At 33.5% G+C, this 15,934-nt stretch overlaps 1 long non-coding RNA gene across 1 annotated transcript; it reads right to left on the reverse strand.

Moving 5' to 3' along the window:
• Positions 1–7,727: 7,727 nt before the first annotated feature.
• LOC104241417 (uncharacterized) lies at positions 7,728–9,225 on the reverse strand. The gene is made up of 2 exons (XR_011402687.1): positions 8,871–9,225; positions 7,728–8,256 (listed from the first exon to the last, which is right to left on the reverse strand). It is a non-coding gene; the product is annotated as an uncharacterized lncRNA (long non-coding RNA).
• Between the last annotated feature and the right edge of the window lie 6,709 nt (positions 9,226–15,934).

Here is a 15,934-nt window from a genome sequence, read left to right on the forward strand (position 1 = left end):
ATGTTTGAAACTCAATGAACAACCTACAATGGTTTGGTACATTTTCTAATCATATAACTTCTAATCAATGACCAACCTACAATGGTTTGTCCCAATTTTATATACACTACATATGTCGTAGGTCCATAGCAACTATGTACTAAGAGCATGCGCTCTAATATGGAGAGGCAGACCTACTTTGATGGTAAAAGAGTCACCGAAACCGTAAGCCTCTTGGCAAAAATAATTTATATTATATTAAAAGCATGAAGGCTCTTAACGAAATGTCATTCGCCTTTTTTACCCTTTAAAAATATATTTTACAGTGGACAAAATTGTAAAATAAATAAACTTTCCTTATATGTAGGAGTTCTAAATAAAAAAAATCTAATATAATTAAGTGTTTGATATCTTCTCCTAATAAAGATACAATATATTAAGACGTAAAAGAATACAAAAAAGTAGGAGGAAATTTTTTTGTTTGTTTCCAACAAGAAAGCTTCACGTTTTTGTGTGATATTTTTGTTCTTTGTCCTTGTTTAATCATAAAGACCAATTTTGCCTTTATTTTTCTTTCATATGATTTATTTGTTTTTTGAAAAATTAAATCATAATTATTTTCTTAGAAACTACGGCATTAGGTTTTGAAATAATAATTATTGTTGAAGAATATAGTAATCATTAATTTGTGATAAAAAATTAATTATCATAATTTAATTTACAGAAATATCTAAATTACCTCATTGCATATGTTAAAATAAATAAATGGAAAGGGACCTTTATTTTTTGGTAACAAAGAAACCAATATTATTACTAAGAAAGTTTGTTACATAATTTAACTTTATAAAACATGAATTAGTTACTACTAAATTCATCTTATAGCTAATAGGATTTTTTATAATATATAACTGATTATGTCACTAAGTAGGATTAGCGATGAATTTTATTATTTAACTACAAAATTTATCTATCGCTAATTTTTCTTCTCTTTGTAGATAACTTGTCTTAGAATACATGGTACCTAGACGACTACTTTGATACAAAATTAATGTAAAAGAACGAGATACATAATAACATCAAACTTTCAAGATTATCTTGGTTGTTGTCATGCTTATATAGGCTATCCGTTACTTTTTTCGACTAAGTAGGCTCAATATTTATCATATTTAAGAGCTTATATTTTTAAAAATCTTATTTTTAAGGGCATATGTTTTTTTTTATAATTTTGTACGCATCAATAGAAGGTACACGCATCACGCATATCCTAGCACGAAGCATCTTAGTGAAATGTCATTCGCCTTTTTTACCCTTTAAAAATAGATGTTACATTGGTTATAATTATAATTTAATTATTCTACTAATATTTAATACTTTAAAATCAACCAAATGTTGGTCAGAAACTCCTAAATTTTAGGAATTTAAAACCAAATAAAAATTTACTTATAAATCATTTCCTTAAATAAATTGTGTAAAGTAATTATGACTTTTTCTTATGATTATTAGACAAAATGTATATAAACATGTTAGAAATCTACTAATAAAATTTTAGATATAATTTTAAGTCTTCAAAAATTAAAGATTATTAATAATATGTAAACCAAACTTACAACATATTAGGTCGAGTATGAAAATATATATAAATAAGTTTAATATGATATGCTTACGTTTTGAAAATAATAGTAGTATTTTAATTTAAAGTAATAAGTACTTTAATGTACTTTGAGTTAATTATTATTTGACTAAGTTGAATACATATTGAAAATTTATACACATATTAAATTACAAATCCAATTACAATACTCGAAAAGTAAAACATAGATAAGATAAATTTATATATTGAAATTAATGAAAATAAATTAGATACATTTAGTCATAAGTGATTTAGGGTAGTAGTTAAAACAGAAAAAATAAAACATAAACATCTTTTTTTTTGGTCAAAAAAAGACATTGAAATATATAAATTGATATTCCTTATTGAAATAGCTATACAAAATCAATATCTCTTGTTAAAATAAATTTACACATTTATTTTAATTCAAAAAAAATATTTATATAAATTTTTAAAAATTTTATACGCATTTAGATAGGTTACACGCACAACACACGTACCATAAGACTAGTATATATATATATATATATATATATATATATATGTACGCGCGCATCAAGGACCCCTTATATATTTTTATTGTCTAACACGAAAGCTAGTTGGTTGCGCTGGTTTAGCATGGAGCATCAACGTCTTTCTCTCGCCTGCTCACCCAAGATTGATATCTAACGACAACAATATTGCTCTTTTTCTTCCCCCCCCCCCCTCCTTCTACTAGGTGTTGTTGGGAAAAATATTGGATGATTATGGAGAATAGAAGGTTTAACTTGAGGCGTATCAAAGATACTGTTCTTAAGGATATTTCGTTTACACCGTAATGAATAAAATTAGGTGTATCCCTCAGGATTCAACAAGCTCTTCTAGTATAAACTAGGAGCAGAAATAACAAAGATTGAATAAAAGAAAACTCAGTACAAAAGAAAAGAGAAGAAAAGTTTTAACTTTTTTCACTCTACTACACAAAGTAACACATAGGAAAATATATATATAATCCAAAGATTTTAATATATATATAATCCAAAAATTTTAACTTTGGATTGTAAGCAACGTTACGTTTTAAAAATTATTACATGTCATTCAAAGGATATTGAAATGGCTGTTACAAATTAAAGCCATAAGGCTAATAAAAAGTTAGTTATAATATTATAATAATGGCCATTAATCATGGGTAGTAAATGATAATGAATATGTTATATTTTATTTTTGAGATATAAGAATTATCTTCTAACAATCCCCCACATATCTCAAAAATAATTCTAATAACAAAATAAGAAGTTTCGCTAGGTTTTCACAAATGAGCATAATGCATCGAATCTGGTGTCTCTTGGACTATGAACCAGACCTAGATAAAATAAGATCAAACTTACAGAACAATTGATGAAGTTTAGAACTTCTATGAACCAAGAATTCTTTTGTAAGTTTAGTATCTTATCTATCACATTATACACGCGCACACTTTGTAGTTTATCGCGGTTTTGCGCTAATAGGCCATGCGCGCGCCTGGTTTTCATGAGTGCTCAAGAAATTTCGCCACAAATTTGATAGGAGTGGCCCCACTCCACACTCATATAGGTCCATTCATCAAGTATATTTTGCAGCACAATATACCACCCACAATAGGCTATGTATTATTGGATTAAGAGTTTAATAACTCAGCCTCACATTCCTTGCAGTCTTGCACTATATACACGCACACACCATAGGAAGAGATATAATTTGATAGTGATATTTGATCAGCTAGTGACTTGTTATTACTCATATGAACATACTTCATGGGATCTCCAATCACATAGGTTGGGTTACCATCATTGTTGATACATCTCAATTGGCAAAAGTTTCAACCCCTCGATGTTTCACTTATAATTCAAAGGATCGGCCAAATCCTCTTTTGACTACACATAGTATGCATAAAAAATTCTCATCTCTAAGCAATTGCTTTATGACATTAGATCTTTAAAAATATGTCTATTCTTCCCATTGAAAGATTTATTTTCTTACAATAGTTATTGCGCCTTGGCAATCACAATTCATCGACATAATTAATGTCGGTTTAAATCGCCAAATAATTCCAATATCATAACACCCCATCAAAAGGTGATCACACAATCACTAGTGAGTTTTTCACATCTGAATCAGAGATTCAATATCATCACTGTATCTTTCTAATACAGTGAAAAATCTATACATAGAATACTAACTCATAGTATTTCTCAAGACATAAAATCATCTCACATGAAATGGAACTTGACTTATGTACAAGTGTCTTTTGAAACATCTTTCAACACATAAGAATTTATTTTCTTTCTCAATCTTCATAGTCAAGTACCAAAGTAAAATTTTCTAAATATAGAAACAGTTTTAACTTCTACAAAATATCTCAAATTAGTAGAAAACGGGTCATAATTCAACGATTTCTTCACCCAAATGACTAAGAGACCCGAAGCAGCATAAGTTTTCAAAGCCATAAATACAATATATATTTTGATCTTCCAATACAAATTTTTGCCACACAAAAAAATCTCAAATTTGTAAGGCTTTATTATAACATTAATAAATAATTTTTTTTCTCACTTTTCCCTTTTTATGATCAGGCTATAACACTCTAGACATCTGATCCCCCACATTTTAAAAAATTTCAAGTTAAGGAGATAATATTTTCACAACTCATAAAGATTAATACTTGTTTCTCATAAGAAAATTCATTAATTCTAGCTAATGCAAGTCAATGCTCTTGATTGATTTTCTTCAAAAGAAGCCAAATAAAACATTTGAAATCCAACGGCACAATAAATTCAACCACATCAATAATAGATAATAACACCAAATGCTTGTTGCAACACTTCTATGTGGTAAATATATATAATATCTCAATCTTAATACTCAAAATATATAATGATATAATCTTAATAAATCTTAATTTACTCTCTTGTGTCCTCGCAAAGCATGCTCTCATTTATTTTAAAATATAAGTTCTCAGTAATTATGTTGGAGATCGTACCAGAATAATATTCATGAGGAACATCAACAACAAATGATTCCAATGTCTCCAAATAATGGCGTATCTCGAGATTCTTGCCAAGTTGTGACATCTTCTTTTATAAAGTAAAAAAGAGTCGAACCGTTTGACACCATGGAGGTAATATGGCAGGTAGAATTGTTGTTAAAAGAGCAATAACAAGCAATAGAACTCTCAATTCCTTTAACAATAACTACAACACTCCAATTCCCTTCTCCACCGCAAGGATCCTTGTTAAAATCCCAATCTATTTTCCCAAGCTTTTTGGCTATCTCTTTCGTTGCTTTCACTTCTGCTGGATGGAGCTTGGACTTGGAATTAGTGGCTGCTATAATTAAGTAGTAAGCAGTATGAAATACTTGAGTATTTCAGTACTCCATTATAATGAGCATCCGCCAAATATTGCAATATCCTTAATATTGTTGGAAAAATATTGGTTGATTATGGAGAATAGAAGGTTTAGCTTGAGGCGTGTCAAAGACATTGTCCTTAAGGATATTTCGCCTACACCGTAATAAATAAAATTAGGCGTATCCCCTGGATTCAACAAGATCTTCTAGTATAAACTAGGAGCAGAAACAACAAAGATTGAATAAAAGAAAACCGAGCACAAAAGAAAAGAGAAGAGAAGTTTTAACTTTTTTCACTCTACTACACAAAGTAACACATAGGAATATATATATTTAACTTCAGATTGTAAGCAACGTTTTAAAATTATAAAATGTCATTCAAAGACTATTGAAATGACTGTTACAAATTAAAGTCATTAAGGCTAATAAAAAATTAATTATAATATTATAATAATGACTATTAATCATGGGTAGTAAATGATAATGAATATGTTATATTCTATTTTTGAGATATAAGAATTATCTTCTAACAGGTGTTCCTCTGTATTTAAATCGAAATATTCCGCCTGCTCATATTAATATATAATTGACTACAACTTGTTTGGAACTATCACTTTATTGGTGGCTTTCTTTTGATAGAATAAATGGAAATTTAAAAAAAATAAAATACATATTTCACCATAAAAGCAAGTGAGAAGGACAACCATGTGAAGGAAAAAAAATCAATCAATCAATTATATATAGGTGAACTCAAGAGTGTTCACTGAATGAAAGAAAGAAAGAAATTCAAAGAGTGACACATGTCAAGTTAGTCCAAATGTTGCTTTGCTCACTTTTTGTTTGAATGTATTCAAGAAATGGCAAATAATTGGAAAGCAACTTGTTTGTAAAAGGTTAAAAAGAGAGGCAAAGAGATGACAAGAGATAGAGTTTGGTCGATTGTGGCTACTACTAATTGAGATGATGATATGGTTGCCACAAACTTTTGTATCAAGAAAAGGACTAGCAGGTGAGGAGAATCGATACGTGTTTTCTGCCCATCTTGTGGCAAGGGAATAGTAACGAGTAATTCTCGTCAAAGATTGTGGTAGAGTGATAAATACTCTTTTATCCTTAATTAGAAGTCTCGAATATAAAGTCGTCTTTAATAAAAAATATATAATTCCTCAAAGTGACACTTTCCGCGCGAATGTAATCAGTGTTCCTAAAGCGGATATCAAATATCGAATAAAACCAAAAAATTATAATTTTAATAACTAGTAAAAATATATAGAGTGTTTTTATGTGTCATCCTAAAGTTCTTGCAAGGATAGGTGATGTATGAAAGTCGGGAAAACATCTTAAGGCGACAAGAGATTTTAGGTCTTGCTGGAGCTTTTTCTGAATTTTGTGACAGAGTTAAAAATTTCTACAATGCGATGCAAGAAAATACTAAAATATTACACACTCACACCCAAAATTTAAATATACGACCTAAAGCGTTTTTTGAACCGCCTTTGTCGCTAAAATAGAATTTTCTCTTGTGTCAAGAAGATTCAACAGTTTATATATAGCAAAAATATTATACAATTTTTTATTTACACAATATGATTTTTCGATAAAGGAAATTCAATTAAACCGCCTTGGCACAAGCTAATTCCGCCCCTATTTGAACAAATCGACTCTAAAGACGGATCGAGATATAGCTTACTTGATTATCAATATGATTTTGACATCTATTCTCTTTCACTATGCAAGAAAATTCCTGCTAGCAGTTCTTCGCGTCATTACTCTTAAGAAAATATAGCTGATAGGATTCACTTTTCCTAGCTAGTATACATAGATTATATATTAATTATACACGGTTACATAAAAATTATATATGAATAATGTATATTATACATCTACCGATTATTTTTTATTTAATCGGTCGGATGAGCGACTATTTGTACATATTCTTTGTGATAATAATTTTGTATTGTAAGGTTTTGTCATTGATATTTTGATCTAAGATCACTTGAACCCCAACTTTTTTGTTTGGTTATAATCCTTGAGTGCAGTCATAAAGATCAGATATCACATATACTAAAATATCTACAAGATTTTTGCTCATGACATGTAAATGTGATAGAAAGTACGATAAGATGTATATCTTAAAAGTGTTACTCATGAGATGTGGATGTAATTCTTAGTGGTAACCTCGATATTATACAAAAAAAAAATTAGCAACAGATAAATTCTGTAGTTAAACAAAAAATTTGTTAGTAATTCTATTTAACGATGAATTAGCAACAAATTGTCAAAAAATTCTATTAGCTACGAGCGATATAGTGACAGATCATTAGAGACGAAGTTCGTAGCTAATTTTTTTTCTTTTTTGGGTAGTGTGGGTACGAAAGGAACAAGTATTCTTTTGCCTATAAAAATTTAAAGAAGCTAAGTTTATAAATAAAAGAAGCATGGATTTAGCTAAAAAGGTACTATTGCTCTTTTTGTGAGCTTTAATGTTCGTTGCAAGTTTACATATGAATAGCTAGGGGTGTACATGGACCGGGTTGTTTGGTTTTTATCAAAATCAAATCAAACCAATTATGTCGGTTTGGATTGATTCGGTTTTGTCGGATTTTTTGAATTTTTTTGTTACATGAATATTATTTCAATCTTACTTTGTTAAAATTATAGATAAAACTTTGATAAGTAAATATATGTTTAGTAAATATGGAAAAAAATTGACAAACATATGATCTATTAAAATATTCTAATGGGAGAATTTTTTAGTAACACGTGATAGTTATTTTCTTAGTCGTCTAACAATAATTTTTCGTTAATTTACGCTTTCAAGGTTAATACATGAGAGAATCCCAAATATTTTTACATTTTCTAAAGAAAATTCACTATAAAGTCTTAAAAATATAAATAAAATTTATATATTTATATATCGGTTTGGTTCGGATTTTTTTACTCAATACCAAACCAAGTCTGGCGAATCTTCAGAATTGAGGCATCTACCACCCTGCCCCGCACAATCACAGACCGGCACAAATTTTCCGGGCAGTTCGCGTAGAACTCCCGAACTATTATTGGGTTTGCCGTCTCAGGTTCATCAAACAAGAACTTCATCTCCCTCTGTCTGATTTCCTCATACATGTCTGCTTTTTCCATACGGAGGGCAGCCCTGTCAACAGGAATCTCAGGGACAAAGCTTTTGGTGGCTTTAGCATGAAACGCGGCCTTTGCCTCCTGTGACTGGAACCTAGTGGCATCATATATTGGCATTTGGGAAGTGCTTGCCGAGCTCTTTCGCCTTTTTCGGATCATATTACCTGCAAACAATTCAGGGTAACAATCAGATGCATCCTAACATGTGCCAGTCGGATGCATCCTATCATATCTTAAGTCCCTTGAGAGATAGTTCTAATTTCCCTATGAATCTGAATGAATTTGAACCCATTAGATTGTCCAAATCTTTCATTATATCTAACCAGATTTCCCTAGCAGTGTCATACCCCAAGACACTGGTGGCAAATGTCCCTAGAGATATAATTGGTGATCCAAACGATCACCATTCTATTGCACCTTTCCCAAAGGAATAATAAAGAAATCTATTTAAGGCTTATCATGTTTACCATTAATCAATCCCAATTTATTTTTGGCAGACATAGAAACAAGCATGCTTTTCCTCCGTGCGACAAAACTAGTACCATCAAAAGGGAGCATAACTAAATGAGTACCATGACTATTTGGCGGATGAATGTAGAAAGGATAAGAAGGATCTAGGCTAAAAGTAGAAAAACACTCAGAGAAAATGGACGAAGACGTAGTTTCAGCATCAATAATCATGATAACAACTAGTATTTCTAAAATCAACTAGTATTTCTGAAAAAGCTTCAAAGGAAAATCACATACAGACAGTAAAGTGAGTGAGAGTAGATGATACCGCTCTTCCTCTAAAATGGTTGAAATATGTCGGAACTTCAAATTCAGTCAAAACTCCATCGACAACACCAAAAAAACTTCATCTTTGAAGTGATAAAGCACAACATTCACAATGAGATGTAAAACCCCAAATTTTGGAATATTAGGGTTTGTACTTGAAAATGAAACTTGTAAAATCTAAGGTCGAGGGAAACATCGCTCGACTCGGACGAACAAGCTAATATCGATTTTTAACTCCGATACCATATTAAGTGAGAAGGAGCTCGATTATTGTACAAACTCTATGAACAAGGAAAGAGAAATGAGAGACGAAGAGAGAGAAAAATATTTGATCTGTAGAAATGAAATATTTTGTCACTTTATTCCAAAACCATCTATTTGTTTATATACAAATGAAAATGGCTATAAAGTAAGTGTAAAATAGTGGCTAAGTACTACAAATTGTGTCTATTACATATAAGAGTATAACATGTACATAGGTATTACTTCAGCTATAATTGGGCATGTGTTGCCCAATACTTACTCCCCTTTCTCTCTCTTCTCTCAACCTAGTCCAACCTTAAGATTAGTTACCTAAAGCTAGCTTGGTGTAACAATTTGAAATTTGGACTACTTTGCCTCACGAGGTGAAACAATTCAAACTTCAAGCCAATTAAAAATTGCTTGGTTTAGAGACGCGCAAAAACGTTTACTGAAATAGCTAAAGTATCTTCCACAAGAAAATAATAATAATAACAATACAATCTTCATGATTCAAATTTTAGGAATTATTATGCGATTTTCCTGATTGTTTGCATATGTTTGTGTACATGTTTAATTTTACTAATGCATTAAAAATACAAAAATATAGCATCTGCATTTGGGATTTAATTTTTACATTAATTAATAATTAGGTGTTTTACAAAAATAAAAATTCACAAAAGATAACATATTTTTGTGTTTTTAGTCAAATTGTGTGATTTTCTTTTAATTTAATATTTAATTATTTATGATAATTATTATTTAGAGTTAATTAGTATTCTTAAAGCTAATTTGAGTTTTATAATTTAATTAGGATTTTCGTTTCAATTTTTGAAAGAAAAGGGAAGAAAAGAAAAGAAAAAGAATTAATAAAAGAGAGGAAATCAGATCTGGGCCAAAAAATTCCCAGCCCAAACAAAAACCCACTCCAATACCCTCCCAAATACCCCAAAACTCGCCAAACCCAGTCCGTTTCTTTTTTTGCTCGACCAAACGACGTCGTTTGGGTTCAATTAATCGGAGCAGTTAAAGCCCGTTCATCCAACGGTCTAAAACACGTCCCCTCACCCGTATCTGACCCCGACCCGTTTACATCAGAGACCGATCCGGTCTCAAAGGTATCTAAACGTCGTCGTTCCATTTAGTCAGATGATCCAAGCCGTTGATCGTGTTTGATCGAACGGCCTGGATCCAATTCCACCCAAGTATATAAATATCCAAACAGACCCCGCCCCCTCATAACCCCCCCATCTCATCGCTTATCTTCCTCACTCAAACCCTAAAGACCAGCCGCCGCTATTCCCCACCGCCTTCCGGTGGTGGCGCCGGCCCCAAATCGCCCCGAAAATACACCCCAGAACCCCCCTTGATCTCCTCTTTCATAATCCGTAGTTAGTTTCCTTCGAACACCCTTAGAATGGTTCGAATCTTGATTTTAAGTTATGAACCCTAGCAGCCGCCACCATTCACCCTAGCCTTCCGGTGGCGACGCCGCCTCCAACCCCTCCCAAATTAACACCCTGAAGCCACCTCACTCCCCTCTTCCCTAATCCACAATTCATTACCCTCAAATCAAACCAGAACTTGTCGAATATTAAATCTATGTTTTAAACCTAAAACTGCAGAGTCAAGTTTTATTGATGCTTTAAGCTAATTTTAACTTTAGCTGTGTGTTCTTATCACAGTTAAAGTCAAAATTTGGTTTAAAAATGAAGATTTGAAGGTTTCTTTCAATTACTATTGACCGGTGAGTTTCTGTCTTTTTTTCTATATTTATATTTTATTAGTATTATTCTGATATTCGTCTTCCTCGTCTCTTTTTCTTTTTCTGGTCAATTTCAATTGAAATTCGATCAGTTCTTTGGTATAAATTATTTCTGTTCACTGTTGTTTCTTTAAGATTGGTTTTGTGGATTTGTTTCGTATAATTGGGATATCAGCTTGTTTTAAGACTGTGAAATTGTATCTCGTTTAATCACTTAGTCAGAGTAATTGGGATTAGTTCAATAATTTGGTTTAACTTCTTGTTTAATTATGTTGATAATCTTAATTAGTGTAAGTTTAAAGTAGTCACCTAATTAAGAAGCTTCTATAGTGGTAGGGTTTAGATTTCACTACTGAAAATTTAATTCAATAGGGGTTGAGTGGAATCAATTTTTTAATGTTGAAAGGCTATCTTGTGAATCAAAGGGCATTCCCATTGCCTATTTAAAGAGTTCATAGATATATTCTGAAAAACGACCGAGAGGAGAAGAACATTATGATATTCTGAAAGTATTGAAAAATACATATTTTTCTTTAAGAAATAAGAATCCAATAAATCAGCTAAAAACTCTCTACTGTACCATTGAGTCTCAGTAATTCCTGATTTCTTTAAGTCCTGAAAACAATGGTGTTCAATAATGGGATTTGAGTTGGTTTGATACTAGTTTTTTTGGAAGGTTTTGATCAAATTGTGTTAAAGACTATTGTTCCATTGGATTGTAAATCAATTTTCTGGTTTCATTTGCTGAATTTGGGTTGTGTTGTTGCTGCTGTCGATTTCTGCTATTTAAAAATTGCTAATCCTTCTTTATTTCTTTGTTCCCTCAATCTCAGGTACACTTCTATATTCTACCCTATGTGAATCTTGAGTTTAAAGGTCGAAATGAAAAACTTAGTGTTAAGCAGGACATTGTTTTCATATCATTGAGTCAATTATATGTTTTAGTTTTCATTCGGAATGTGATATTGTTATCTGGGGTTGGTTGAGATTTGATCTGCATATGCAAGGTTTATGCAATGTATGTGTTATAGGGCTTATTGGTCATAGGGCTGACTTGAAAGGTTGAGTAACATTTTGTGTAATCAAATTAGTAATTAAATTTTGGCGTTGTATAATTGGACATTTAGCCATGTTACTTGGTTTTGAATCCTCTTGAAAGCCTGATTGGCATGTTAATTGGACTAATTCTGTAGTTAATCTTTCCCTCCCACTGAGTGAATGAAAACTCTCTAAAGGGCCGAGGATCGACTATCTTCCCAGGTTTCGATATTGTTCTATTGCTGAAAAATGAATGAGCTAGTTTGAAATTTTGTGTTACACTCGATATCTAGCTCTGGTTTGAACCTGGCTTGCATATTTATTGGTTGTTGGGTTAATCATGTAGCCTATTTGTCCTAAGTTGCTTAAATGAAATTGGAACCTTGGTTTAATTAGTTTGTGCTTCAAATTGTAAGTTAAACATGTCATTCTAGGCAGCCCGTTATCGAATAACTAGTTATAATAAACTTGGTTCAATAATGCATGGTAAAAATGAATTTGTTTGGTTTAGTTAATTAAAAAAAAAGGCAGGGTATATAAAACATGTATGCATATATAGCATCACGGTCTGTTTTCATATTCAGCATCTGAGATAAAAAAAAAAAAGCAATATTTGCAAATGGAACAAAAATCCTGATGTTACTAGTTTGTATGACTTACAGTTGTAACACCGGTTCTATTGGTCATTGTATTTTATAGTCAATTTGGCAATTAGATGTGACGACCCGACCCGTCGTCATGTGAGTTATCTCCCCGTTTCCCCTATTTTATGCTTCTTCATGTTTCGTTATCGGTATTCGGTGTGTTAGAGTTAAATCGAATTGGTTTTAATAAGAAATAAGACATTTAGTCTCTTTTAAGAAGGCTTAAGTTGGAAAAGTCAACCAGATGTTGACTTATGTGTTAGAGGGTTCGGATGTGAGTTCCGATGGTTCGGTTAGCTTCGGGAGGGCATTTGTGACTTAGGAGAGTGATCGGAAGTGGTTTTGGAGGTACAGTGTAGAATTAGGCTTGAATTGGCGAAGTTAGTATTTTGGTAAATTCCGGTTGATAGGTGAGATTTTGATCCGAGGGTCGGAATGGAATTCCGAGAGTTTCTGTAGCTTCGTTATGTCATTTTGGACTTGTCTGCAAAATTTGAGGTCATTCGGACGTGGTTTGGTTGGGTTTTTTATCAAAAATGGAATTTGGAAGTTCTTGAGATTCATAGGCTTGAATTCGATGTGATTTGATGATTTTGGTGTTAGTCGAGGTGTTTTGATGATTGTAACGAGGTTGAAAAATGTTTTAGGATGCGTTGGTGCTTTTGGTTGAGGTCTCGGGGGCCTCGGGTGTGTTTCGGGTGAGTTTTGAGCGAGTACGGACATCCCGGAACTTAGAAAATGGATGGGGCAGTCATTGGTGTGCGGGGCGCGGCCCTTTTTGCGCGGCCTAGCGCGGGGGCGCGGTCAAGTGCGCGGTCCACGTGAAATGAAGACCTGCAGGTCATCGGTCTAATTTTGGAAGCTCATTTTGATCTACAAGGAATTTTGAGATGATTCAAAAACAAAAGTTGTAGCCCTTCGTGTCTAGTTTCGAGAAAGGTAAAGATATCACAATTTGGACATCTGTAGCGAAGGTTATGGCTAAAATACTAAAGCCTATCCCTGCAGAGCAAGGCCTGCACGGCCGCAGACGTTTTTGCATGGACCCCGCTGGTTTTGCGCGGACCGCGGTCATTTTTGTGCGGTCAGCGGTGTCGGAATCCGAGGGGTACTCTATAAATACGAGGTTTTGGGTTTTATTTGATATTTTGACCTAGAGAGCTCGGATTTTGGCGATTTTTCGAAGGTTTTTCAAGAAATTGGTCGGGGTAAGTGATTCTAACTCAGATTTGGTTAGAGTACATGAATCTATCACTGAATTCATCATTTAATTCGTGATTTGAGATGGAATTTGGGAAGAAAATTGTGGAACCTTTCAAAAATGTAAAATGATAATTTGAAGGACCAAATGGTATCGGAATTGGATAATTTTGGTATGGTTAGACTCGTGAGGGTATGAGGATTCTGAAAATGTAAATTTTATCCGATTCCTGGATGTGGTACCGGGGCTCGGGTTTTGCTAATTTCGAGATTTTTGATATTCTTCGAATGTTTTCGCTTGGGCTTTGTTCCCTTAGCATATTGTGACGTATTCGTTCTGATTTTGGATAGATTCGACGCGCGTGAAGGCCAATTCAAGGGGCAAAGGCGTCATGAGCTAGAGAAATAGCCAGTTCGAGGTGAGTAATTGATGTAAATGATGTCCTGAGGGTTTCAAACCCCGGAATTTCACATTGTAACGCTATATTGAGGTGACTTGCATGCCGGATAATGGGCGTGGGGTAGAGCACCATTGGGGATTGTGACTTGGTCCGTCCTGAGAGATATTTTACTACATTTTTAGTTGAGGCATATACTTTATTATTGTGAATTGGGCTTGTTGCCATGCTTGGGGCCTTGTGCCGACCTGTAGAACCCTTAGGGGATTTTTGACTGGTTTTCCTCACTTATTTTGTTAAAGAATTTATATCCTCAGTCATGTTTTCAATTGTAGGCTTCTTGCCAATTATTTGAATCCTTCAGGGATTGATATCACTGCTTTCGCATATTTTGCATATCATTTGACCTCAGTCCAAGGTTTTAAATATTGTTTTGCAAACTCAGCCATCTTTCTAAGATTTGAAAACTTAAATGATATTTCGGGCTGAGAACTACTGTTTTACAAATGCCCAAGGGGATTATGATAATTTTTGGACTGAGCATGGATCGGGCTGCGCGCCGCAGCAGTGTTATATTGATATTGAGGCCAAGAGTCTGGTTGATTACATTGATATTGAGGCCGAGATCCTGGGTGATTATACTGAGATTGATATGAGGCCGAGGGCCTAGATTTGCTGCCACGAGATGGCTTGATATTGTGCTTGGGTTGTAGGAGCCCCTCCGGAGTCTGTACACACCCCCAGTGAGCGTCGTCGACGATAAATAAATATGGATGGCTCGGGCTGCACGCCGCAGTGGGTACCAGAGGGTACAGTCATATGCATTGCATTGCACTCGTGCATTTATTCTTTATCTGCATTATCTGCCATAATAATTATGTGCTCTTATTTCATTGACTGGTTGCTTTGTACTGTTCTAAACCTGAGGGGCTGATACTGTTCTGAGATACTGAGGCCGAGGGGCAGATTTCTAGTTATTATTTTGATACTAAGCCCGAGGGGCAGATTTCTAATTGTTGTTTTGATATTGAGCCCGAGGGGCAGATTTTTACTCGTCATTTTACTGCCAAATTACCTGTTTTACCAGTTTAAAAGAAATTTCACATGATGTTTTCACTGAATTGTTATTTTAAATGATTTCACTGCTTCTGTATAGAATGTTGTGTGCCTTAACGTGTTTTCTTACCTTCAGTCATTATTTATATTTATTACTCACTGGGCCGGAGTACTCACATTACTCCCTGCACCATGTGGGCAGGTACAGGTATTCCTGAAACATAGAGCGAGTTTTTTCTGGTGTTCAGTTTTCATCGGAGTTATCGAGGTAGCTGCATGGCGTTCGCAGACCCATTTTCTCCCTTATCTTCTGTCATTTATGATATCTTCAAACTTTGTTCCTAATTCCATACTTTGTAGAATTTTTAGTAAACTCTGTAGTAGCTCATGACTTGTGACACCCCGGTTAGGGCTGAGTTGGGTTGGATTTTTCGTATTTTATCTATACTTTCCGCTATTGGATATTATTAAACCATGTTTATACTATAATTGTGTTAATTAATTGTCTTAAAAGGGTGAATTGGGTTGAATGGCTGGCCTTGTCTTCATGAGAGGCGCCATCACGACCAGGTTCGGGAATTGGGTCGTGACATTAGAAATAAAGGGTGAAATTGAAACTTATGTGTTGAAATTGATGTCATATTTTAGAGTACAGTAGTCGAATACTACTGTGCCCACTTTGAATCTGGATTTCGTAATAGTTTCAGGGAAATCAAGAATGCTC

This window comes from Nicotiana sylvestris, chromosome 1 (genome assembly GCF_000393655.2).
Source record: "Nicotiana sylvestris chromosome 1, ASM39365v2, whole genome shotgun sequence".
Lineage (NCBI taxonomy): Eukaryota > Viridiplantae > Streptophyta > Magnoliopsida > Solanales > Solanaceae > Nicotiana > Nicotiana sylvestris.